The 25271-nt window shown below is 45.3% G+C and overlaps 1 long non-coding RNA gene across 1 annotated transcript in view; it reads left to right on the top strand.

Annotated features, from left to right (window-relative positions):
- LOC127191050 (uncharacterized) overlaps nucleotides 1-20141 on the top strand; it is a 47920-nt gene extending 27779 nt beyond the window's left edge. Inside the window, exon 4 of the long non-coding RNA XR_007830816.1 lies at nucleotides 19607-20141. This is a non-coding gene — a long non-coding RNA (uncharacterized LOC127191050). The remainder of the gene's footprint in view (nucleotides 1-19606) is intronic.
- Nucleotides 20142-25271: the final 5130 nt, after the last annotated feature.

Raw genomic sequence — 25271 nt, 5'->3', positions numbered from 1 at the left:
GACTCTTCTTTATTGGCTCTCAAGAAACTGCTGTCATTCAGAACACAACTTTCATCTCTTGGACACTGTCTGTTGCCATAGAAATCTGTCTTAAGGGGCTCTTCATGCTGCTAGAACATGCTACAAGGGCTCACAAAAGCTCTCAGACACAGCTGGGGCTGGCCAGTCCTTGCACCATTATTCCCTGGCCTACAAAGTGCTCCTTCACTCCACCTGATCCTGACTCACACAGGCCTCTGCACAAAGGCACTGAGGAGAATAAGTGTTTCCTATGCAAGGAGGGAGACCAACCTAGCTTGAAGAATGCAGGAAGTGCTGTGCCCCCCTCAGGTGCTTAAGGGGAGGGCTCCTGTTATTGAGGTAGGCAAATGTCTGTAAACAGAAGTGGCTGTAAAGATAGATTCTGTGCTGTAGAATCATGGGAACTGACAGATGAAGTTAGGCCTAGCACTCTCAGTGAAGTAGACCCAGATATGATTGTGGTAGAGAAAGAAATGGCTAGTCTGCTTGCTGGCAATCCCACACAGCCCTAGAAGTAGACTTGGCGGTAATCCATCTCTGAGAAAGGCTGAAACCCCACCCTGAGTATGAGAATAGTGGTCTATCGTACAACTGCCCCGTGCGCCCATGCTAAGGAGTACCAAGTGCTCACTCATGCCTCCAAAAGCATGAGTGAGCTCCTGAGCCATGGTGATCTACCCAGGGAAGTGTTCCTGCTGGGCTGTAGAGGTGTGGATGTGGATAATGCAAGGAAGACGAGAGTTGGGGGACAGGGTGCCAGTGTCACTTTCAACAGCATTGCTGTTTCATCTCCATTGACTTGTTCCACCCCACATGGCTTTGTCTTAGTATAGGTTCCACTACCTCCTATCTTTACATCAAACTTGTGACCAAACCATTAACATATAGACCGGTCAGAGGACACTGAGGCTATACACCATGGTATAGAGGTACGAAATCGAAGGTTAAAATCTGACTCCTTGGTTAGAGATGGGAGGACGGGTACTCTGAGATAATTTGAAAGGCATGGGGTTTGGGGTCAGATCTGGGTTCAAGTTCTAACCCCTGTCCTTCATAAGTGTAAGACAGGAGTCAGCTCCTTGTAGTGACCCAGCTTGACTTGACTATAGCATCAAAATAGCTATTTTACCCGGCATGCTTTATGAACCCAAGGACTCGGCAGAGTTCATTGTATCAGCCACTGATACCCAGACTCTCAGATCCTTTTGTGGTTGATGCTAACATGTTAACAGTCTTTAGAAACCCCAGGGATAAATTTCTTCTTCTTGCCTTGTGGTATAAGTCTCCTTGTGTACTAATATGCTCCTGCCTTAAGTTGTTAAAAAATTTCTCCTTGTTCTTCAGTCCCTTCCACCGTCACTACCCCAAACACCAGTTTTCATACTCTAAGAAGGGATTTTTTGATATTTAAAGGCTATAATTCATCTAGAAAGAGAGGTAAGTCAGAAAACTCCCCCAGAATTCGTGTAAAAACAAAGGAGCAAACAAACAAAGCAACAGATGTAGCATCACACATTTGTAGTCTCATCACTGGAGAGATAGACAGGGGGATTCTGGGAGCTTGCTGGGAGCCAACCTAGCCAAATTAGTGAGCGCTCAGTTCAGTTAGAGACCCTGATTCAAAAATAAAGTGGGGAGTGAGTGAGGAAGACCACCCAGGGTCTACCTCTGGCCTCCATCTTGCAAGGAACATGTCATATACAGGTACACATGCCCCCAACTCAAGAATACACAAACAACATGATACTTTACACTATCCCTGGCTCTTGGTAACCTCCAGGCAGTGGCTGTGACCTTGACCTTGCTGTAGGTATATGATCTGTCCTGTGGTCTCTGGAGCCAGAAACTGCATGCAAATCTCATCTTTTGTTTCTTTGTTGCATTACCCTTGGGAAAGCTACTTTTCCTGGCATCAATCTCCTCATCTTTAAAAGAATAAATAAGAACAATGTCTGTCTTTAGTGCTGGTAGAAGCCAGTGATTATAGGCACCTAGAACCCCAGGCAGCACCCTCCATGCACATTAGATAAGTGTTAGTCTGTGAGACAGCTCTCCTGAGCAGCCCTTTCATACTCTCTCCTCAAACCCTGGAACTTCTCAGGTAGTGCCCACATATACTCCCAGAGCTCTTGCTCACTGGCCACTGCGTCCCTCAACCCATATTGTATCACCACCATACTTTTAAGAAACAATTTTGAAGTAAAAGGTGTTGTAAACTTGGAAGTGACTTACAAAGTTAAGATGAATTCCATAGTATAATGTCCCTCCCCTAAAAATGGCCAATAGAAAAAGTGATAGAACACCTTATAATTTTGAGAAACTATTACTTTTAAATGCAGAAATTCACTGGCTAGCTTTTAAACAACAGCTGAGTCTGAGAGATTCATTCAGTTAGAATCGTTCTCAGAGTTCTGAGCAACAATTGGAACTTCAGTTTTTTTCTCAGTAATTTCAAAATTCTGCAGTGCAATTTCCAGGTAAGTTGTGCAGTTCTCTGTTAGTATACTTATGAAGATGCTGGGGACTTAGGGTTACTCATCTCAAAAAGTGTTGCTTCCATACATGAGTTCATCCACAGAGCCCATGTGTTTATAAAGCTAGAATGTGTGTGTGTGTGTGTGTGTGTGTGTGTGTGTGTGTGTATACACTACATACAGCAAGAAGAACCACAAAAAATCAGGAATTATATTAATGTTACGTTCCTAGTGTTTTGGCTATTTGTATTTGGCAGCCTTGAAGAAGACCTCTTACAAGATGTGCTTCCTCATGTGGTACACTGAGGACGAGACAGAGATGTGTGTACAAAGTACTTAGCACAGGCTACACACTAACACACACCAACCAACTTCCTTTACTAAGAGGTGCAAGATAAAGCTTACTATACACAGCCCATCATATTGGGAAAGTCGTCTCTCACAGTGGCCATTAGTGCACAGTATGCCTTGATTGCTGAACTACATACACTGTGTGTCTTCTGCTCTGTATTTCTCTCTATGTTGTGGCCAGCTTCTCCTCAGACAATGAGCAGTGTGAAGCGTTTATCACAAGTGCATTGATGGTGACTAAGCATCATTAAGCCCAACACGTGCCTTCACAGCATTTACCATGACATGGACAAAGTCCACGCTTGGGACTCTGGTCACGTGTTAATTCAGGAGAGACCTCATCTGCATCTGCCTCACTTACATATTGCTATGTGACTGAGTATGAATTCTGAATCTTTGTTTCCTCTTGTAAAATACAGGGGACTGTATTACAAGAGCCTCAGGTTTATGTGAATCCAAGGGAACCAATGTATTTTAAAGGTGGTAGCACTAGAGCTATTATGGCATAGGCTGTACCTTCATATTCTGTTTATTTTGTGTTTTATATAAGTTGCTTTTTATCTTTTATTTGTGAAATTATTATTCCAGAAATTGAAAACAAAAACAAAAACAAAACAACAACAACAAAAACCCCACCTTTTTTCCGAAGGGGGAAAAATCTCAGAACTTTATGTTTTGGACTGACCACATGGTACATGCTGTAACTGTAAACAGTTTACATCCATCCCTTGATGTTTGTTCGCACCCAAGGCACTCTTCAGGTAGTAGGATTTCACTGGCTCCACAGTGCTCTGCTCAGCCACACTGCCTCTTACCTCAGCAGCATCATCTCTAGAGCCGACCCTTCCAAGCCTGTGTGTGGGAGGCACTGAGCTCCAGTCTTTCTCATATTCTCCCAGACTCTGACTGTTTCTGGTCTCCCGGCCTTCTCACCCCAGCTGCAATGACCTGTGTGACCTTGGCTTCCCCAAGTTCAGTTTTGTGGAGGGAGAAGAGCACCTAAGGTTCTGGGAGCATTGCAGTTTGGGTCTGGCCCTACAAAGAGTGCACAAGAAGTTGACTGGTTCCTTTCTCTAGGGGGTACCTGGCAGCTTCCCCCAGAAGGACTGATCGTCCCCTTGCTGGGGACACATTTTCTCTTAAAAGTCATTTGATTTGGAAGCTCTTTTTCCCATTTTCTCAGCAATCTCAGACCCCTCCCCCCCTTTCACTGTTTCACTATTTCTATCTCTCATGGTCAGTAATCCTTCCCGAGCACTGTCCCCATGGGACCACAGCGTCCTCTAAGTTCCATGGATCTCATGCTGATTCCAACAGAGGTGACGCAGAGGGGTGGACACCCCGAGAAGGAGGCCGGGTTGAAGACTTTATCTGCTTCTTGCAGCTGCATCTTTTGTGAGCTGCATTCTCTGGCTCGTCAATACCATTTCCCATTAAATTAAATAGCTTATTGACTGGTATGGCATGTGGAGATGGGGCTGATGGGATTCACAGAGGCTCCTCACCTCTCTCCCCTCTCTGCAACAATCACAGGTCACTGCTCAGTAAATCAGCCGGTAATGGAGTTTGAACTCTCAGAATCAGCTCTGTGTACCCTTTTTATTTGTTTTTAATTTGTATCAATGGTAATTCTGTCTGTTTCAATTTATGTGGTGGTGCAGGCTGCAGAGCAGAGGAAGTGCCTTGTATTTTTTTTTTTTTTTTTTTTTTTTACCCCATTAGTTACAGAGGGGCAAACCTGTTCTGGTGCAGGGACTGGTCCCCTTCAGTCCTCTTGTCTGGGCATCATCAGTGAGCGCCTTTGCCTCTCATGTAAGAGATAGTCTCAGAATGGGTTTTGTGACCCAGAAAGTTGTCATTGGCTCTTCTTTGCTAAGAGAAGCTGTAAAATGTAGGATGGGGTGGGATGCTGCAAGGACCAGCCTTGTCCTGCATCTTCCAGGATTCTGAGGTTGCAAAGCCTGGGACCTAGCTGGTCCTGGAGGGATTTGCATTCTGTCTTCCAGTACTGCTCTCCTGCCTCTTTACTGCCAGGAAGATAGCATTTCCTGCCAGTAATGTGTCTGGAGCAACAGCAAAGCAGATACAGTGTGTTGCAGTATCCTTTAGCTCCCATTTGTCATCCTCTTTTCATTCCTCTTGACTTGTAAGAAACACAAAAAATACAGAAAGAAAATTAAAACACACTTAAGACTGGTTGAAATGAGAGGGAGAAACAAAGCCACTGGAACATGTGTGTTCATGGTTGGTGAAGGCTGTTAAGAGTTCCAGGCTCCACACGATAAGCTTCTGTCTTTACGGGGCACTGTGTACCTCAGGAAAGGTCACTTATGGGCTGAGGGCTCCTGAAGGAACTAGGGCAAAGGACAGGTATCCTCAACAGTACAAGAGAGAGGTCACCCTGGCCTTCTTCCTCTCACTCATGAAATCTTCTCTGCCTTTATCACTCAAGTCTGAAAATCTATGAGGAGACAGATTTTCCATGTTTGAGCTACAGTTCAAAATCTCCTTTGACCAGAGCACTGTCCTCTGCCCTAGGGAAACTTGTCTACAACTCATTTGCTGGTTTGTGGCAACTTAAACTTTACTACTCTAAAACTTTATCATATCCAGTTTTTCACACCCAACCTCTGATCAGCCAATGGGTTTGGATTCAGAGAGCCGTGCTCCACTCAAGCCACAATCCTAATGAGTAAGAGCTCTGGTGTGTGCAGGGCTTAGGGATTAAGTTCCATGCCACTGGAGACAGTTTTCCACACATGGTCCTCCCCACGGAAAGTTCCCAGTGTAACAGAGTCAGCGGCTCACTGTGTCATTTCATCCTCTCCTGTCTATCCTGTGAGGTGGAGCAGGTCACATCTGCCTTGCCTAACGGAAACATGACAGTGCTGATTTTACCGAAAGCGTTGAAAGATCGGATAAAAGGCAGGAAGTTTGCAGACTTGGTGCCCTTCACAGGTAAGGGCTGCTGCTTTCAGCACCCTACCTGTCAGACCCCTTAGGCAGCCAGTGAGGTCAAGCCAAGGGCAAATACAGTGTCCAGTACTAGTCCCTCTTTTGGTTTCAAGGACAGGTGAGGCGACACCGAAATGTTTTCCTTTGGTCTGAGTTGAGAGGTTCTTCCTTAGCCCCTGAGTAAAATAGTTTCAAAAGTCTCTGGGCAAGTTATGTGGCCCTCAGGTAGGCTGCAGTCTTCTCCAGCAGAAGAGGCTGGCTGCCTTGAAAGTGGCTCAGGCTGGCCCATCTGGCGCTTTTGCTTGAGACTCCTGGAAGTCTCTAGCTGCTTAATGGATTCATTTAAGTGATAATATGAGCTGATCGTGTGTCAGGCTGTTAAAGTGGTGATAACATACTGCACTCACAGAGCATTATCTACAGTAACTGCATTATAATGGTCAGGGAATGTCGGCGGAGCCACAGCTGATATTCCCATAAACACCAGATGAGTGCAGAGTGACGAGGCTCCTCAAGGCGGGTGTGGCTGAAGCAAGAGGAAACACTTCATCTTCAAGGCCCTCATTTCCCACATGTGCAAAAGGAGACATGTGTGGACAAGTGCTGACACATCAAAGTGTAATAAATGCACATGCTTCCTCTATCAAAACCTGGTCCTGAAACACACTCAATCCAGCTTCAGGAAAGTGTGAGAGCTGCGAGTTTGAATTATGGCCAGGCTCAGGGAGGCAACTAAGCAAGAGGGAGCAGACAGCAGAATTCTGGGCTGCCCTGACCACAGAAATGTAGGTTTCCCACCCTCAGTGTCTACAAGATACAAATGCATAGGTAGCCAGAAAAAGAAAGAAAGAAAGAAAGAAAAAAAGAAAGAAAAAGAAAAAGCATGGCCTTTATCGGTGGAGAAATGACTCTGAAGTAAAAACAAACAAACAAACAAACAAAAACTTCTCTGCCACTTCACCCTCAAGTTGCAGCATCCTTCAGCATCCTTTCATCTCTCAGTATGTGGTATCTCTTCTGCTGTCCCACCTCAATATGCTATTGCCCTAAAGTTATACATATTCATAAATAAAACGCTAAGGGTATACATGAGGATTTCTGTAGCTATGACTATCGGTCTCAGACTTCATGCTGGCAGTCATAATCATTACCTTCTAACTCAGCATCTGTGATGGTCACAGAAGTGTATTAATTTTGCCTTATAGTCACAGAAACATCCTAAGACAAGACTTGCCACTGCCATTTTAGAAAGGAAGTAATAACCAGCCAGAAGAGCCCTGTGTCAGGCTGAACTTCTCTGAATACATTTTCTTAGTGAGTTCGTGCATGCCGTGTGTGTGTGTGTGTGTGTGTGTGTATGTATACATGTGTTAATGTATTTGTGTGTGTGTGTGTGTGTATACACATGTGTTAATGTATTTGGGTGAATGTGTGTGAGTGTGTGTGTGTGTGTACATGTGTTAATGTATTTGTGTGTGTGTGTGTGTGTGTGTGTGTGTGTGTGTGTGTGTGTGTGTGTGTAGGCCAGAGAACCATCCCCACTGTCATTCTTCAAGTTCCATCCACTGTATTTCTTGAGACAAGGTCTCTCACTAGCCTGGAGGTCACTGGACTTGGCTGCGCTGGCCAGCAAGCCTCTACACTCCACCTGTCTCCACCTCCCTCCCCACTGTTGCAATTGAAAGACCGTACGACTGCACTTGATTCTTTTTTTAAAAACATGAGTTCTGGGCCTGGAACTTGGACCCTCATGCTTGTATGACCCTCAGGCTTGTATGGCCAGCATTTCACTAACCGGACCATCTCCCCAGGCCCATTTCATTGTGCTTAAGTTCTAAAATACTGTACCTCCCCTAATAATTAACCATGAAGGTCACTGTCCCCACATAACTCTACAGATAAAGGAGAAATATCACTCCACGGCTCAGAGAGCTGTGTGTATGGCATCTCAGACGCGCCTTTGTGTGAACTGTCAAACTTGGTTGATTCTCTTTCTATAAAATCGGGTGTCGTAAGCACTACACCTTTCATTGATGCCCACCATGTACCCCCTGTGCACAGGGTTCACCGGTGGCCTTCCTTAGGTAGCAACTCTGCAGTGCAGAGGGGAAAAGAGTTCGGAGAAAGTAGGAGGGAGAAAAGACCACATGTGTCATAACTTAGGGAAGTCAAAATCTGGCAGCACCAATGAGGGCAAGATCCAAGAAAGCAGATGGACAGTGCTGTGTGGGAACTGAGTGAAGGACAGAGTATCCGAGTGCTTGGTGAACTGTCTCACTTAGAGATGAGGAGGGACCGTTCATGATTTGTCCAAAGGAAGAGGCTAGTCTCTTGGCTTCAACAAGAGACTTCTGGAAGCACTCTGTGACCACAGTTCTGCCTTGACCCCTGGTTCTTGGTTTTAACCTGGTTGTGTCTCCTACACCTTGTCTTTCAACGGATGGAGAACTGTGACCTGAAATCTTTATAGGCCCGAGGCTTTCCTGTCACATGGATCACTGAGCCCTACACGATGACTAGTGACAGGAACGACCCTTGTTTTTCCAGAAAGCAATGCCCTAGAAATTCTGGGGCTCCTGTCCCCTTGCCCTGGGGGAGCCTGTGGCCTGGAGAGATTATTTTACAGCCTGCCCAGCACTGCCATCCTCCTGGTATGATTTGGGGTCAAGCTGCTGTTTTCTCTGCTTAATAGGGGAAGTCCTATAAAAGGCTGTACATCACTGCTAAAATGGATTCCTAGGGCACAGTGGGCATGAGAGTGAGATGGTGTAGGGTATGAAGTGCCCAGAGGATGCAATCCCACACAGAAAAGAGACAAGTGGCTTCCTGGCACTCAGCGTAGTGCTGGGGTGAGGCGAAAAAGAGGATGGAAGTGCTTAGCTGCCTGATGCAGGCTTATTCCTGGGGTAATCGATTGGGGTGACAGCTGTGGACCCTGTGGTTATGGTGAAGCCACTGCATTGGGCAATTTAAGTTGATGAGTTGTATTTTGTGTGAAATACAACTCAAAACACGCATACATATCCAGGCTTCTGTGGGGCACAGTGGTGCTATGAAAGCAGCTGTGACCTCCAGTGTCAGGGTCCCTGCGGGTCATGTCACTCCAGAGCATTTGTCAGGTCTGGTCCCCATGGCACAGCTGGTCCTCACTGGAGACAGTCCTTCAGTCAGCTCTTCTCTCTCTACCTGCTGCAGGACTCCACCCAGGTCAAGGCATTGCTTTCCTCATAAAGATACTAACGATACAGAATCTAGGGTTAAGGGATTATCACACAGGAGAGAGGTGAGGGAGAGCTGGGGAATCTGGAGAGGATTCTACATTCTGCAAGATGAGTTATAAAGCAGCGTGTATCACTCAATACCTCTGGATCATGTCAGTGACATGAACAGTTTTATATGTATTTTACCACATACTTGAGGAGCTCCCAAAATGTCATTAGAAAAAGTAAGAGAGTGATTAAACAGATGGTATGGGGGCAATAAGCAAGTGATCATGGCTTAGTTTAAATGACAACAGCACTTACCAAGTCCTGAGGAGGGGCAGGACAGGGAAATGGAGAGAGCCACAGGCAGGGGAAAGGGCAGAGCCTGGAATCCAGGAATGAGTCCTCCAGAGCTGTTGTGGCAGGGCACCTGTAATTAACAACAATGTACTGTCTGTTTCAAAGCAGCTGGGAGAGACTTTGAATGTCCTTGCCACCAGGAAATTATGCATGGTTGAGGTGATGGGTGTTCTCACTGCCTTGATTTGATCATTACACAGCATGTACGTATATGCAAACATCTCAGTTTACCTGTAGATTGTGTGTCGATTAAGAGCCAAAGAGAATGTTTAAAAATCAGGCCAGGGAAGATAGTTGATAAAATAGCTTTCTGTGCAAGGATAAGTCTTGGGTTTAGTGCTGAGGGTGCAGATACAGGTGAATTCTTGGGGTCCCCATGGCCTCACTTAGTATACTTGACAAGTTATAGGCAAATGAGAAACCATATATTGGACCGTTTCTAAGGAGTAATACCTGAGTTTGATCTCTGGCTTCTATATGCAAGTAGGTATACATACACACTTGTAGACACAGCTACACACGTGCAAGTGAATACAGGCACACATGCACACACACACACCCCACCACCACCACCACCACCACCACAACAACAACAACAACAATGTTGCCTACAGTTGAATCTTGAAATCAGATTATCCCTTTTACCCTCAAGACTCCTGTGTGGGCACCCATGCTAGACTGTGCTCTTTGACCTTTACAGAACCATTTTCTTCCTTTTTTTAAATTAATTCATTCATATTACATCTCAATAATTATCCCATTCCTCCTTCCCTCCTGCTTTCACCCTATTCCCCTCCCCTATGACTGTGACTGAGGGGAAACTTCCTCCCCCTGTATATGCTCATAATGTATCAAATCTCTTCTTGGTAGCCTGTTATCCTTCCTCTGAGTGCAACCAGGCCTCCCCATCCAGGGGACATGGTCAAATTTGGGGCACCAAAGTTCGTGTGAAAGTCAGTCCTCACTTTCTACTCAACTGTGGAGAATGTCCTGTCCATTAGCTAGATCTGGGTTGGGGTTTGATGTTTACTGCACGTATAGTCCTTGGCTGGTGCCATAGTTTGAGCAGGACCCCTGGGCCCAGACCTGCCCATCATAATGTTCTTGTAGGTTTTTAGGACCCTCTGGATCCTTCTATTTCCCCATTCTCTCATGCTTCTCTCACCTAAAGTCCCAATAGAGTGTCTTCCCCTCTTTGCCACTTTCCTGATAAGTGAAGACTTTCATGGGACATGCCCCTTGGGCTAGTGTCCAGATATAAGTGAGTATATACCATTTGACTCTTTCTGCTTCAGTGTTAACTCACTCATTAAGATCATTTCTAGTTCAATCCATTTGTCCACAAATTTCGGAAATTCCTTGTTTTTAATAGCTGAATAATATTCCATAGTGCAAATATACCATAGTTTCTTTATCCAATCTTCTACTAAGGGACACTTAGGCTGTTTCCATGTTCTGGTTATTATGAATAAGGCCGCTATGAACATGGTAGAGCATATGTCCCTGTTGTGTGCTGGAGAAAAAGGAACACTCCTTTATTGCTGGTGGGAATGCAAACTAGTACAACCAGAACATGCAAGGTATCCTGGAAGGTGAGCACGACTATGGAGCTTAGCTCCACCCAGATCCTACCTCCAACCTGGCATGCTGTGCTCTTTTACTAAGATTTCTTCTTTCCTTCCTTCCTTCCTTCCTTCCTTCCTTCCTTCCTTCCTTCCTTCCTCCCTCCCTCCCTCCCTCCCTCCGTTCTTCCTTCCCTCCCTCCCTCCCTCCCTCCCTCCCTTCTCTCCCTTCCTTTCCTTCTTTCTTTTTTCCCTTTGGCCTTTTGAAACTAGATTTCTCTGTGTATCATCCCTGGCTGTCCTGGAACTTGCTTTGTAGACCACGCTGCCTCCATAGAGATCTGCCTGTCTTTGCCTCCTGAGTGCTGGGATTAAAGGCATGTACCACCATGCCAAGTATTTTCCTGTTTTCAAATTAAAACTATCATCACATCCCACTCTATCCCTCCCCCAGTGTTCCCACATGCACCCCCTCACCTACACAAGGTAGAGTCCCTGGGATCAGTTTTGTATTCCTCCATCTCCTTCCAACTAAGCATCTGAAGCCTCTACATTTGAAGCTCAGGGCACCTCAAACACATGATCACCTGTGTTTGTACTGGCCCCTCTCCCAACATGGGTGGTGTCATTGCCAGAGGGCACTCTGCTCTCGTCTCTGGTTTCTATCAGCTCCTTCTTGAAGCACAACCAGCACGAGTCTTTCAGCGATTACTAAGGTTAAGTCACCTACATATTAAAGTGTTTTGGGTAGCCATCTGCGCTAGAAGATCTTCCTGTGGCCTGCAATGCTCTGTGGGAGCTACCTGCTCTGTCCTCATAGCAGCAGGTGCCTTCCTCCTGGCTTAACAAGAGCTCCAGGCTGTTTCATGACTATTTATCCTCTAGTTCTCAGTTTATATCTTACTTCTGCTGAATAACCATTAATTAATTGACTCATTATTCACTTATTCAATGAATATATTTCTAATAAAGTCTTGCTAAGCATGGAACTAGCACTGGCCCTCTCTCCCAGTCCATTTAAAGCCCTCTGCTGTTTTCATTGCTGATACACTGTTCTTTATATTTTTTTATATGACGCTAAGCATAATTTGTAATAGGTTTTCTTACTTTTGGAATTTGTCTCTCTTCCTATACAACTTTAAGGTTTTTTTCTTTTTAATGGCATAACCTGTTTAACTCACCAGTGTTATTCCTGCAAATAATATTTATTCTATACATATTCGTTGAATGAATAAATCTCTGAGGGATGAGAAAGTTTGCTGCCTTTTCTGCTCACCTTGCTTAGTTCATAAAGTAGCAGTGTGTTCTGCTGGGGCAGGCTGAACAGGAAGCAGGCTCAGTGTGCTCTGCTGAGGCTTGCTGAACAGGAAGCAGGCTCAGTGTGTTCTGCTGGGGCTGGCTGAACAGGAAGCAGCCTCAGTGTGCTTTGCTGGGGCTGGCTGAACAGTACTGGCTGAACAGGAAGCAGGCTCGTCGACTCTTCCTAGTGATGATCAGCTTCTGTTAAAAGATGGCACTGACGATGATTAACTCTAGAACTGTGTTTTACAATTTATGGAGCATTTTCCACATGCATTATCTTCTTCAGTTTAATAAAAACACCCTAGCCCTCGGCTGTTCTTAAAAATTAAATTTAAAAAAAAAAGAGAAAGTCTTAAGGGCAACCAGGATTAGGCTGTTATATATTTAAAGTCTATTAGTAAAAGATTGGTGAGATAGTAAAAGAAGTAAAGACTCCTCCAGTCTGGCTTTTTATTCCACATTTCTTGGGAATTTCCTAAGTTTGTAGAAACAAAGGCACATCTGGCTAGGTCCTTTGTACCTGTGCCTTCTAAATCCTAAGCGGCTCACTGGGAGTGACCAGGCCTTACAGAGCACACCCACGCCATGAAGGGTACCAGCACCCTATCCATCAGCAGGAGTGACCAGGCCTTACAGAGCATACCCACGACATGAAGGGTACCAGCATCCTATCCATCAGCAGGAGTGACCAAGCCTTACAGTGCACACCCACACCATGAAGGGTACCAGCTCCCCTATCCATCAGCAGGGGGACGCTCAAAGGCAAAGAGGGTCACTGGCCAGTGTGTCCCAGCAGCTGCTCACTAGGCGACAAACTTTCAAGTTCTAGAGAGGGGCCTTCGCTTCTCTGTGCTTTCTTTTCTTCACACTAGCCCTGGGGTGGATCTTCCCACGCCAGAATCCTCGATAAACATTACAAGCAGAAGTAAGGCCCTGGTTAGAGTGTCCTCACAAATGACTACACACAGGCCGAGGCAGGAGCTGCCCCCATACTAGGGCCCTTTGCAGCTTAGCAATTGCATGGCAGTTGAATCCCAAGGTCTTTAACTGTGAGCAGTGAGCTTGTGAGGTTTCCTGCCATCAGCACAGTGTGGACTCTTGCAGGACAGAATGTTAGGATTGTAATGATTCTCTGCTGTCAAGAGTCACCAAGGCCAGCCTGAGGCTCTGGGGATGAGGAAGGTAACCTACTTCCTTGAATGCACTCTAGCTCTGCCAATAAAAATATTGGCCAGAGTCAGCCCTGCATATGGTTAGATGATGACCTGCTTGTAACAGTCTCCACAGCCTGAGGGGGTGCTGTTAGGAAGCCATGACTTCTTTTTTAAAAAAATATTTTATTTAATTTTAATTTTTATGTGCCTTAGTATGAGAGTGTCAGATCTTGGAGTTACAGACAGTTGTGAGCTGCCATGTGGGTGCTGGGAATTGAACCCGGGTCCTTTGGAAGAGCAGGCAGTGCTCTTAACCACCGAGCCATCTCTCTAGCCTGAAGCCATGACTTCTTATCAAGTCTCTCTTCTTCCTTCCCTATCCCCACAAGAATGCACCACAGTCTCTGGAGTCTTTTTGGTCTAGCATTCTATGACCATAATTCTCACTAACTCGTTCTGTAAGGTCTCCAAGAGAAAAACAAAAAGGTGGCAGGGGCTAAAGGCAGAGAATACAAATAAACAATGCCAGATACATACTATTTTTGGTGCCCAGCAAGTGAAAAGTTGTGAAGGCGCTTGTTGAGTTGAGGGAAGGGCGAAAGGAAAATGTGGGAGACAGATATAATCTTGCTTCATGTGTGTTTCTATTCATAGACACCTTATTGCTGTGTGTTGTTGGTTCAGTGATGTTAAACTCTCAGCTAGCAATGCTAAAATTCAGACCTGAATAAAGCTAACATGGGTAACCCCTCTGCAAGGCTCAGCATAGCAAAGACACAGTTCTTCGGTTTTGTGCTTGGGTACCACCAGTGGAGAGCACGTGATTGGAAAAGACGTGGCACCAACTAGATAACAGTATGGCAATTGTTTACAGATTGGGAGCTAAATCACAAAATGACAGCATTTCCAGCTCTGCCTTCCTAGGGAGGGGGGGCATGTGGAGCAGTTCAAAAGCATCTATACTCTCCACTCTGCGTATTAGTGCATGATAGCAAAACAACGTGAGTTTTATTTGTGGTGATAAGTTAATAGAGTTGCAGGTAAACGCACAAATACCGGACTGCAGATACCTAGTACTAACTGTTTATGTATAAGAGAGAGACAGACAGAGGTCATTGGCCATGTTCACGGTGACATGGCCCTAGACGTTTTAAAAAGATACTTTTATTTTCCTGAGGGGAAAAAATTCTCAAGGATTACAGAATGGTCGTAAAGTCAGTGTGTAGCTAATGATGGCCTTGTCCTTCTGCTCCTCCTGCCTCTGCCTCTGAAGTACTGAGACTATAGGCTGTACCACTGATTGAAGCCAGGGCTTTGAGCTTACTAGGAAAGCACTCCATCAATTGAGTTACAACTGATGGGCGATGATAGATTCATAGAAAGACGCAGACGATAGATGAAGAGAAAAATGGGGTGGTGGAGAAGATAAATAGAGACGAAGAGAAATAAATGGACGGATAGATTTAAATATGGGTAGAGATAGCGATTAATAGAAGATGCGTAGATAACACAATAGGACAACAAATAGATGATAGACAGATATAAGGCAAATGGATGACAGATGCGTAGGTAAATGGTAGATGCGTAGACAGACAGACCAATAGGTGGCAAGATAAGTATAAACACGTGGCCATTTGACAAGTTCCCTAATTCCTTAAGCTTCAACTTACCTAGGCATAAGAGGATTTATAGGCATGCATGGCTCTGCTGTGAGGGCTCCCTGAGGCGAACCATGCAGAGGCACAGCAAGTTTACTGTGCTGAAGGGAAGGAGGAGGCCCCTCCTCACTTTTCAGCAGACCGTCCATAGGGAGTGCCGCTAGCTTTCATTTTGGGGAAACGTTTTTCTCTTCCTCTTAAAATCATCTCAGAAAACCATTTTGATGGTTCTTCACCACCACGGCTCTGCGTCTTGTCTCCTGTTGAAAGTTGCCAACATTTAACCCCTGCTTCATCGTCTCTTTGCATGTTTACTGGAAAAATGAAACCCACCGCCATTGCAAGGGCCCTTTTGTACCCTGGCCAGGTGCTCCTGGGGCCCGCTCGAGTGCCAGCGCCTTCCCTTCTGCTGTTGTTTTTGTTTTGTGTCTGTTCTGTTGATCTCATTTCTGCTCTCACCTGATCAATCTCCTCCATCTGAGAAGCCAAACATCCTCTGCTCATTTCCTGGCTGCCAACTCTGACTCAGGGGAACGTGCTGCGTGGGAAAGAGGGTCAGAGTCTATATTTAGCACTCAGGTAATTTTCTTTCCCCAGCATGTCCAGCAGCTCCAACGAGAATTTGACATTTAAGGGGACTGAGTAGCAAGAGAAGTTCTTATTTATCTGCTGTTGGGAAGCGGGGGATTGGGAGCAACACGCCGGCTGCAGGGGTGAGTGAGTCAGGAATCTGGGAGAAGAAGAAATTACCCACGACTCACATGTAAGAAGACATAGAAAAGGAATTCTGAATTGCTTCCTTTCACGCTGTGCTCATCACTGTCTAGAGGATTGCAACCTCAGAGAAGGGTCCCATGGAATGGTGACCACGCTCCCAGCTGCACAGTCCTCTTGGGTCCTGGATCAAAATTCCCCACACTTTGATATATACAGAAATCACTCTCTGATTTAAAAAAATTATTTTATATGCATGTGCGTTTTGCCTGCGTGTGTATCTGTGAACCATGTGTGTGCCATGTCCATGGATGCCAAAAGGTGGCTTTGATTATCTCAGACTGGTCTGTAAACAGCTTTGAGCTGGTGTGGGTGCTGGCATTGAACCCGAGTTCTCTGGAAGAACAGCCAGCACTTTAACAGCTGAGATATATCCCCAGCCCCTGCAAATCACCACAGATGTTAATGTAATGTAGGTACTAAGCTAGCAGTTTTTGGTGGGTCCAAAAGTCTTATATTTTCTGTTACTCTTCCAAATTAATCTGATGTTGCCCAAGACTGTGGACTTTGCTTTGACTGTGGAGGCTGCAGAGCTCTGAGACTCTATAGGCAACTAAATAGAAAGGGGGACAATCTGACTCCCACTTTCTTCCATGCAACTGGATTTTTGTTTCTGTTTTGAGACAGGGCCTTACTCTGTAGGTCTTTCTGGCCTGGAACCCTCTTCATAGTCCGAGTTGTCCTCAAGCTTTACAGAGATCTTGCCCTTGTCTTTGAAGTGCTGAGATGGTCAAGCAAGCCACCTACTCCAAACTCATTATATAGCTGTAAGGAGGCGTGGCTACGGTACTAGCCTTTTACTGTCCTGGGTTCAGTCAGCTGATCTGGCTGGCTCGGCAGTTGCTGCCTTCTTCCCTCTGTGATCCATACATGTCCTCAGTGTTGTGTGGCTGGTGGAAGAAGACATTGTGTACACTAAGGACCATTCTAGAACCTCAAAACTGGCTCTTGAAATATCATATATATATATATATATATATATATATATATATATATATATATATATATTTATCTTTCCATGTGTCTTTCCTCTCTAAACTCACCGTACTCGGAGCCTGGATGGAGTTCTGTAAGTCCTTGCATGTAGAAATTTTATAAATATTGATACTGTGCTAAATGCATCCTTGCTTTCCTAGGAGGCTGTGCTAGCCATTCTGCCCCTACAGACTTAGTATCTGTATCACTCATTTGGCAATTAATCTCACACAGTGTAGTGACAGCTTTGTATAGTTGTGGGGGACTGTTATATATCTTTTGAATTGCTATTATTTTTTAGCCCCTTTATGTATTGACTTTACTGCTAGATTGTAAATAAATTCTTTAAGGTGAGGAACTGTATTTTCATTCATTCATCAATCACTTAGCTTGCACCTACCTTCTATAAAGCAGTGTGCCAGGGTCTGGGTATACACAGACTGAAGGCGCAGGGGCATGGGTGGTCATCCAGGCCTACCTGGTGTAGGGAAAGTGACTCAGCTCTTAGGCAGAGAGAGGCAGTGGGGCTTGGATCCCAGACACATTGCCTCCTACCTGTGCAATTGTAAAGAAACAACATATTCCAAGTTCTGTCTTGTGAGATGAAATGACATAGAAATGCCAATCTTGTAGAATTTTGGTGAGGCTGACTGCAATGAAAAACAATGCTAGTCATCATAGACCCCTCCCCTCCAAGATCACTACCAAGTAGATTAGGAAAAGCCCAATGGCAACAAAAGTAGCCACAGCACCAGAGAGACTGTTCTAGTGAGGTCATTTCTCTGTAGCTTCCAGAAGGAATAGCCAAGAAAGGCTTAAAAAAAACAAAACAAAACAAAACAAAACAAAAAAAAACACCTGCTACGTAGGGGCTAGAAAGACAGCTCAGTCATTAAGAGAACTTGGTGTTCTTCCAGAGGACCCAGGCTTAGTTCTTAACATTGCAGTGTAGCTCACAACCAGCATACACCAATTGTAGGGACCCAGTGCTGCCATCTTGTCTCCAGCATAACCAGGCATGCACACACTGCACATACATACATGCATACAAAATACTCAATTTAAAATACCTGCTGTGTGGATGCTACCATATCCCTTTCTCAATAAAGACACATCGGAAGAGTTCATTGGATTTGGACAAAACTACTAATACTAACCCAACTTTCATAGACGATCCTCCGCATGGGCAGTCATGGGTGAAGGGGCACTAAGGGTATCAGCACCCCTAAGAAGCAGTCCTTACTCTCATGCATGAACGGTGCCTGCAAACATTATAATCAGAGCACCCTGCTAAGCAGGAGCTCCATGTACAAATGCAAAGCAAACAGGGACAGGACAAGGGAAAGCTATGCCCTCTGACAAGAGACAATAGTGAGAGATGGAGACTGAACAATGGAGACTGAATAAGCATCAGGTGAAGGGCAGGTTAGGTGTCCCTCAGAGGAAGGCAGAATTCATAAGCAGTACCCTAGAGGCATCTCCTAAACTTTGAAAGAGCAGCAAGAACCCTATCCTGAAGGACCCTAGAGTCATCAGGTGGTCAGCTCATCTGCTTTGACACACAATCTGTCCTTTGGTCCAGGTGAAGAGCCAGAGTCAGGGCAAGGGGCCATGGCTTCCTATATGGAGAGAAACATCCTGACTAGCAGTCCATACTCAGGTCGGTATATAGCCTGCTCCACTCTGAAGTAACCAGGAGAATGAGCAAGCGAACAAAAACAAAACAAAATAAAACAAAACAAAAAGGTAGGGTTATCTGTCTGCTCAGATAGAATACCTCCTCTTTGTCAACATAAGCCGAGTCTCTTTGTTAATTCCTGAGAAAGCACTAAAAACATGGCTTGGTTAAATGGAGCCTCCAGTGTTAGCCCATCCTAGTATTTATGGCGATGGAGCTACCAAAATCACAACTGTCACCCATCTGACTTTCCCAGGACTGAGTTTCTAAGTGAGCTCTGGGGCTTTAGTACTGTCCTTAAAAACACAGGCAGGCCTGTGGTCCATACCCCTGCTGTGTCTGAGGATGTTACTCTGGGGTTGGCCCAGATGTTCCTAGGGCCTATGTCATATCAGATCTGCTCTAAATATTGCCACTTGCCTTGGAGAAGCTTGCAGAATACTCCTCAGCCTAGAGAAGCCTTTGAGAAGGTCTTAACTATATAATGGACATATATTTTTCAGAGCTGGGATGGCTTATCCAAGACCACCAAGAAGCTAATAAGCTTTGGCTTCCATCTCTGTCACTTAGCAATAGTCTTGGGCCACCAAACCATACATGGATGGTTAACATATCTTCTCCTTGTATTGCTCTGCCCCCTTCCATCCTTGCATCCCTGTCTTCCGGTTAGAGGACCTACATTGACTCCCTGGTCCCAATAAACTTAGTGAAGGAAGGAAGCTCACCCGACTTTTCACATCAAACATCAGTCTTAGAGGGAGGAGGTGGAATTAAGATGGGGAAACATGGCATGTTTAGAATCAGAACAAAAGAGTGGGTGAGGGCGGGCTCCAAGTCCCCTCAACACTCCACACTTGAAGGCTCTGCTTTGCAATCAGAATGACTTCGGCCCCTGAGGAGGCTGGGTGAACAGTTACAAGCAGAAATTAGAGCTGAGGGAGCCTTCTGACTAAAACAGGCAGCCAGGTGACCTGACCGTGGCACCAGCTGAAAATTCATACCAGGACCAAGCGTATTAAAGACCAAGGGTGGGAATTAACCTCGTTTAGCACAATGATTAAGTGTCTGTCGATAGAGCCCTTTCCACTACTGCTAAAAACGTACTGATTTTTCTTTTCTTTAATTGCATTAAAATTAAGGTAACCCAAGACCTCAGGAGGAATGAATGCCAGCCCAACAGAAACCACAGTCCCTAGGAGCTCCCCGGTCTGCCAACTATGCAGTAATAGGCTCCAGTGTTAAGCCCAAGAAAACTGGATAAAGAGCTTTAATCACTAGGAGGCGAACTGGGAGGACAGGGCCTGAGATGGCTGAACTTTGGAGATAACTAGTTACAAAAAGCTGGAAGAACGTTGGTATGCTCGTCAGCCCACAGGTAGTTTTTATCTGTTGCTCTCTGCCCTGGTAGGAAAATTTGGCTTGAGGTAAAGCATCCAGCTACTGTCCCAGTAATTTGACTCTTGATCAGCTTTCTGATGTGTCTTTCTGGTGTTTGCAATAATAGCTGTCATTTGCTTTATCTCTTGAAATGAATGAAAATTATTGATAACCAACAAGGAAGGGATCATGGGTGTCAGGAGTTAGAAGGCCGGGGTCAGCACAAACTCACAGAGTCTATTGATGTAAATCTGGCAAAGGTGACCTTTGGGGTCACGGGACCAGTTACAACATTTGCACAGAGAAACAAGATTCATAATGTAGGTGGGGATGGAGTTCAGAGAGCCCCAATAGTGTCTAGCTCAACAGCAGAGTTCAGGCTGGCCTCCAGGGCCCCCTGCCCACCTGAGTTGGCTGTGCTATGGCACTGGCTTGGGGAACAGCCAGGAGGCAAGGGGGCGGAATGAAGCTAGGAGTCAGGTTGTGGAGGAGGTGACTCTTCTGTCACTTTCTTAGAGTCTGAGGGGTCACTTTCTGAGCCTGTGGTGGTGCTGCATGCCTGGACTCCGTGCCTCTCTGTAGAGCTGTGTTCTACCTTTTGGTTTCCAGCTACAGGGGTTTAGAGAGGACTATGTGGAATGAAACATTATCTCAGTGAAAGAGCTGAATACGTAGTAGGAGGTCCCACGACTAGGAAGTCAGCACAGAGCAAGAGAAACACGGTCTATCTGGGAGTTAGTGTAGAAATGACAGCGCGCCCGCGCCTCAGTTAGACGGGAGACACCGTCCTTCCTTCCTCAATACTGTTCCTTCCTTAAAACTCTAAAAATGCTTTGGCAACACAATAAACAGTCTTGCCTAGGGTCCACGAGATGCTTCTAGAAGATGCTATTTTTGCAACCTTCCCTAGATGCCCGCCACGCCTACACATCTGCATGGTCTCTTCTTTGGAAGTTCTAGTATAGGATCCAGGTTCTGAAGAGTGAGTTGCTCCTGGTCCTTCCTCAGTGTGTGTGTGTGTGTGTGTGTGTGTGTGTGTGTGTGTGTGTGTGTGTGTGTGTGTGTGTCCCGTGAATGCAGGTATATGGCTACATAAATGTGTGTGTACATACATGTGTCTAGAGGCTAGAAGCCAACCTGTGCCTCATGTACTGCCCACATTTTTTTTTTTACGGGGTCTTCCACTGGGACTTGAGGTTTGCCTTGTAGGCTGTGCTTACTGGACAGGAAGCCCTGGAGATCCATGAATCTCCACTCCTGCAATGCTCAGATCCTAAATATGTCTTACAAACCTTACTTATATCCTGGAGATCAAACTCGGGTCTGCCAGCTTACACTGCAGACACTCTACATGGTGAGGCATTTCTCCACCCCTCGCTGGCGTTTTGAGTAGAGCTAGCCTATGTAGCCAAACAGTTTATTCTGGTTAACTCAGGTGACAGCAAGGGGCACTAAGTAAAAGCAGTCTTCTTGGCCATTTTGGATAGCTGGCAAGATAAAAATGTTTCGCTTTGCTTTTTCATTTTAGAATGATTGAATAAAAATCAAAGAAAAAGAATATTTCATGGCACAAAAACATTAACAGGCATTCAAATTTCATGAGTGGAGTAGAACAGTTACATAGAGATTGCTTAGCCCATAGAGTCCAAAGCATTTACAAGCTGGCTCTCTACAAAACAGTTTGCTGATGCCAGCTACCTAATGGAGTCCTTGGTCACTGAGGAGGAACAGCCAGGCCTACTTTGTACTTTAGACAAGATAGTTAAAAATCCAAACAGAAACCTGTGGAGAGGTTTAGGCTTGAGATGAGTATGGGAGTTCTTCATACACGCATGCACACACACACACATGTACACATGTGTGTACAAGCACACAAAGCCGTCTCGGGCCTGGAAATCTACTGTTCATGGAGTAGGTTGTCATAAGGAACTGCACAGTCTGGTGACCATATATGGCCGATGTACTCAAGATGGATTTACTCCTGTCAACTGTGAAGTAGTCAGAGGATTGAAATGCATCCAAGAACAACCTGGTGTGGTCTAACGCCGACCACTATCTGTCCATGATGGGGAGGCTATAGGAGGCATGAGCCTTTGTTAGCTTGGGTGTGGCTCAATGTCTGGGCTCTCAATATTTTTTATTTGCTGAGCCTCATGTAAAAAATCAGTGCATATAGCAGCTAGTTCTCACCCCAAGGAGAGTGCATTCAGTGGGCCTGGGGTGGATGGAGACAATCAGTACCTTTCAGAAGTGTCCTGTGGTTGTGAAACACTGAAGGATGGAACATCTTCTCCTTCCTCAGATCAACACACAGTCCATTTCTTTCCTCTTATTGCATATTGTATTTCAGCTCCAATTGGCCAGTTCCTAAAGTCTGTATAGAGAATCTACCATGTGCAAGGCACTGGGTCATGTGGTGCAAGACAGCAAGGGGGCTTGGGAGGCAGAGCTAGGAGTCCTTCCTCCAGTAAGTCATCCTGACACTCGTGGGTGTTTCTAGAAGGCTGTAGCCCTCCAAGAGACACACTCCTGCTCTTTCACCAATGTTCATGTGGATGGGCTCTCTCAACGTTAGGTTCCGCAGCTCTGCATTTCTAGGCTTGAAACTCATAGTTAGGGCTTCAGGGGTTCTTGTAATTTCAGTGAAGAAAGGATCTTTGGGGAGTCTTAAGCCCTCCCTTGAAACTAGAGAGTCCTCTTTTCTTGTTCCTACAACACAGCCCAGGCTAGGGGAGGAGTGAAGTCTGCATTCAGCTTCCATTTGTTGGTGATGCATGCTGCCTCCGGGAGCCAGGAGCTGGGGCTGGTGCAGTCTTTCACAGAAGGCGCTATTGGCCCTGAGGCATGCAGCTAAGAGATAATAAAAACTTTCTTTTCTCTTTCCCTTTTGTTATCAGTAAATGAAGCAGACCGGCTGCCAGGGTGACAGAGAGAAAGAGGGCACATGCACATGGACAAGGTGACCGAGTCTATTTTTTTTTGAACTATGATGAATTTTTTTTAGCCGAGTCAGTACCTGACCACCACCTCACATTGACACTTTTATTATCTGTAGCTCAGTTTCATGAAACAGATTTGGTTTTTTTTTCCAATTGTGAGTTTCTTTTCAAAGCAAATCAGCCTCACTCTCTGGTGGTGCTTTTGTCTTGTCCCTTTTCCTGGGAGGACGTTTCTTGTGGGCTGAAAGCATGTAGCTCTGTGAGATACAAAAGCACACATTTTCTCCAAGAAGCTCTTGTTTCACCCCAGTGGTCTCCAAAGAAGTGAGTGGACAACAAGAATAGCGATGATAATAAAAGATAATGTTTATTGAATCCCGACTCTGTAAGAGGCACCTTCCATTTAGCTCCACTCCCTTATGGCCTTTATTTATTGCAACAGCTCCATGGAGTAAGTGCTAAGATCACCCCATAGTACAGAAGGAGACTGGCAGGTACAAAGAGGCTGGGCAAGTAACCTACACAAGATCACAGATCCCTAAGTTGCAGATGCAGGACTTGGCTACAGGTCCACTCTCACTGTGGAGCCTGTACTCTTAATGTCCCCGCAAAGAGATGTGCTGGGTATAGCCTGGGGTTTCATATCTCCAGAAATCCCTCAGCTCTCTGGATACTGAAAGTGAACAATGAGGGATAAGGCAGAGGGAAAATTGTTCTGGAATTTACTTTGTTCTTCTTCTGCTGAGAATGAGTGACGGAAGGAACCAGGGTTGAACGAGGGGGCGGGGGCAGCACCACTTGCAGCCCAGAATGGACATGGTACAGCACCTCCCCAAGTATGGGCACATTGTTTGTTATTACCACTAAGCTAGTAGAGTGCTGTGGCCCTAGCCCCACTGCTCCATCCAGCGAAGGTGAAAATGTGAGTCTGATGAACTTTTCAAGGCAAGTCGTTGGACCATATATTCTTGGGGATGGTGTTTCAAGGACAGGTACACTTTGATCAATTCAAAGAAACATTCAAGCTCATAGAATATGTGGTCAAGTGATGACGAGCTTTCTCTTGAAATTAAAAGCTGAAATATCAAAGGAAGAGGGAAGATAAAGACACCGTGCACAGTGTTTCCTCTAAGTAGCCAAGGATATCTCCATAGTGTCCCTGAGGGAGTCTTCTCCCTTCCTTATCTAGTCTTGCTTGAGCAAGTTTCTATTCTTCCTTAGCAAGCTGAGCCAAGGAACTGCTTGCCTAATCTTGCAGCATGAGCTCATTGCAGGGGCAGCGTGGCTATCCCATGTGTGTGGTGTTCCCTCACTCTTTGCAGGGGCAGCGTGGCTATCCCATGCGTGTGGTGTTACCTCACTGCAGGAGCTCATTGCAGGGGCAGTGTGGCTATCCCATATGTGGGGTGTTACTTCACTGCAGGAGCTCATTGTAGGGGCAGCGTGGCTATCCCATGTGTGCGTGTGGAATCTGGTCAATCATGAGATCACAGAAGGCAGGAGAGGAAGAGAGAATCACAAAACCACCTTGGAACTGCCTGAGATGCTCTCCAACTCCACCCCTCACGCCAGCCACTCCCTCTGTTTTTCTCTCACTTAGTCACTAAGTTCCCATTCATTCATTTATTCCTTGTTTAATTACCCAGCCTCTTTTCATTTATGCCTAATTCATATAGCTTTCCTGTTTATCCAGTCGCTCTTCATTCATTTCCCTTTCAAAAGGGAAGTAGTCCCTGACACTAACATTCGCAAGGGGAGGGGTACACTGTAAAACAGCTCTGGATTAGAGCACACAGTCAACTTTAGGATTTCTAGGTGAGGCTACCAGGAATTATCTATCCAAAAGTATACAAATATATGCTTTAAATGTGGGCATAAACTCTTTATTTTTGCAGTTCAAATCATGTTTATATTAATTCTTTCACACCATGTCCTACTGCTTGTGACCAGCCATACAGTTCTAAATGAAGAAAAAAAATTTTTTTTTCTGGAGTCTCCACAGATGAATCCCTACTTGGACAAACAACATAAGAGGCATAGCACATTTTGCATTTAAAGTTAATTGTATAAAGTATGATTATTGGAGCTTCTAAAGTTGTCCTTGGGCTGGAGAGATGGCTCAGTGGTTAAGAGCACTGCCTGTTCTTCCAAAGGACCGGGGTTCAATTCCCAGCACCCACATGGCAGCTCACAACTGTCTGTAACTCCAAGATCTGATACCCTCACACCAATGCACATAAATTAAAACTAAATAAAAATATTAAAAAAAAATAAAGTTGTCCTTCCATAAATAAGAAAGGGCAGGTGAGAAAAACTGCAGAGAAGCCAACACAGAACCTTTCATTGCTGTCCTGCTAAGGTAACTAACCTGGATCAACTCATAAAGACACAAGTGCTTTCTATGTTAAGTAGCTTGAACTGATTGCTGCATGGAATATGAAAATCCACACGCACCTCAGCTCACTACTTCAATGTTCCTGCTTTTTCC

This window comes from Acomys russatus, chromosome 6 (assembly GCF_903995435.1).
Source record: "Acomys russatus chromosome 6, mAcoRus1.1, whole genome shotgun sequence".
Lineage (NCBI taxonomy): Eukaryota > Metazoa > Chordata > Mammalia > Rodentia > Muridae > Acomys > Acomys russatus.
This window is presented reverse-complemented; position numbering and strand designations above follow the sequence as displayed.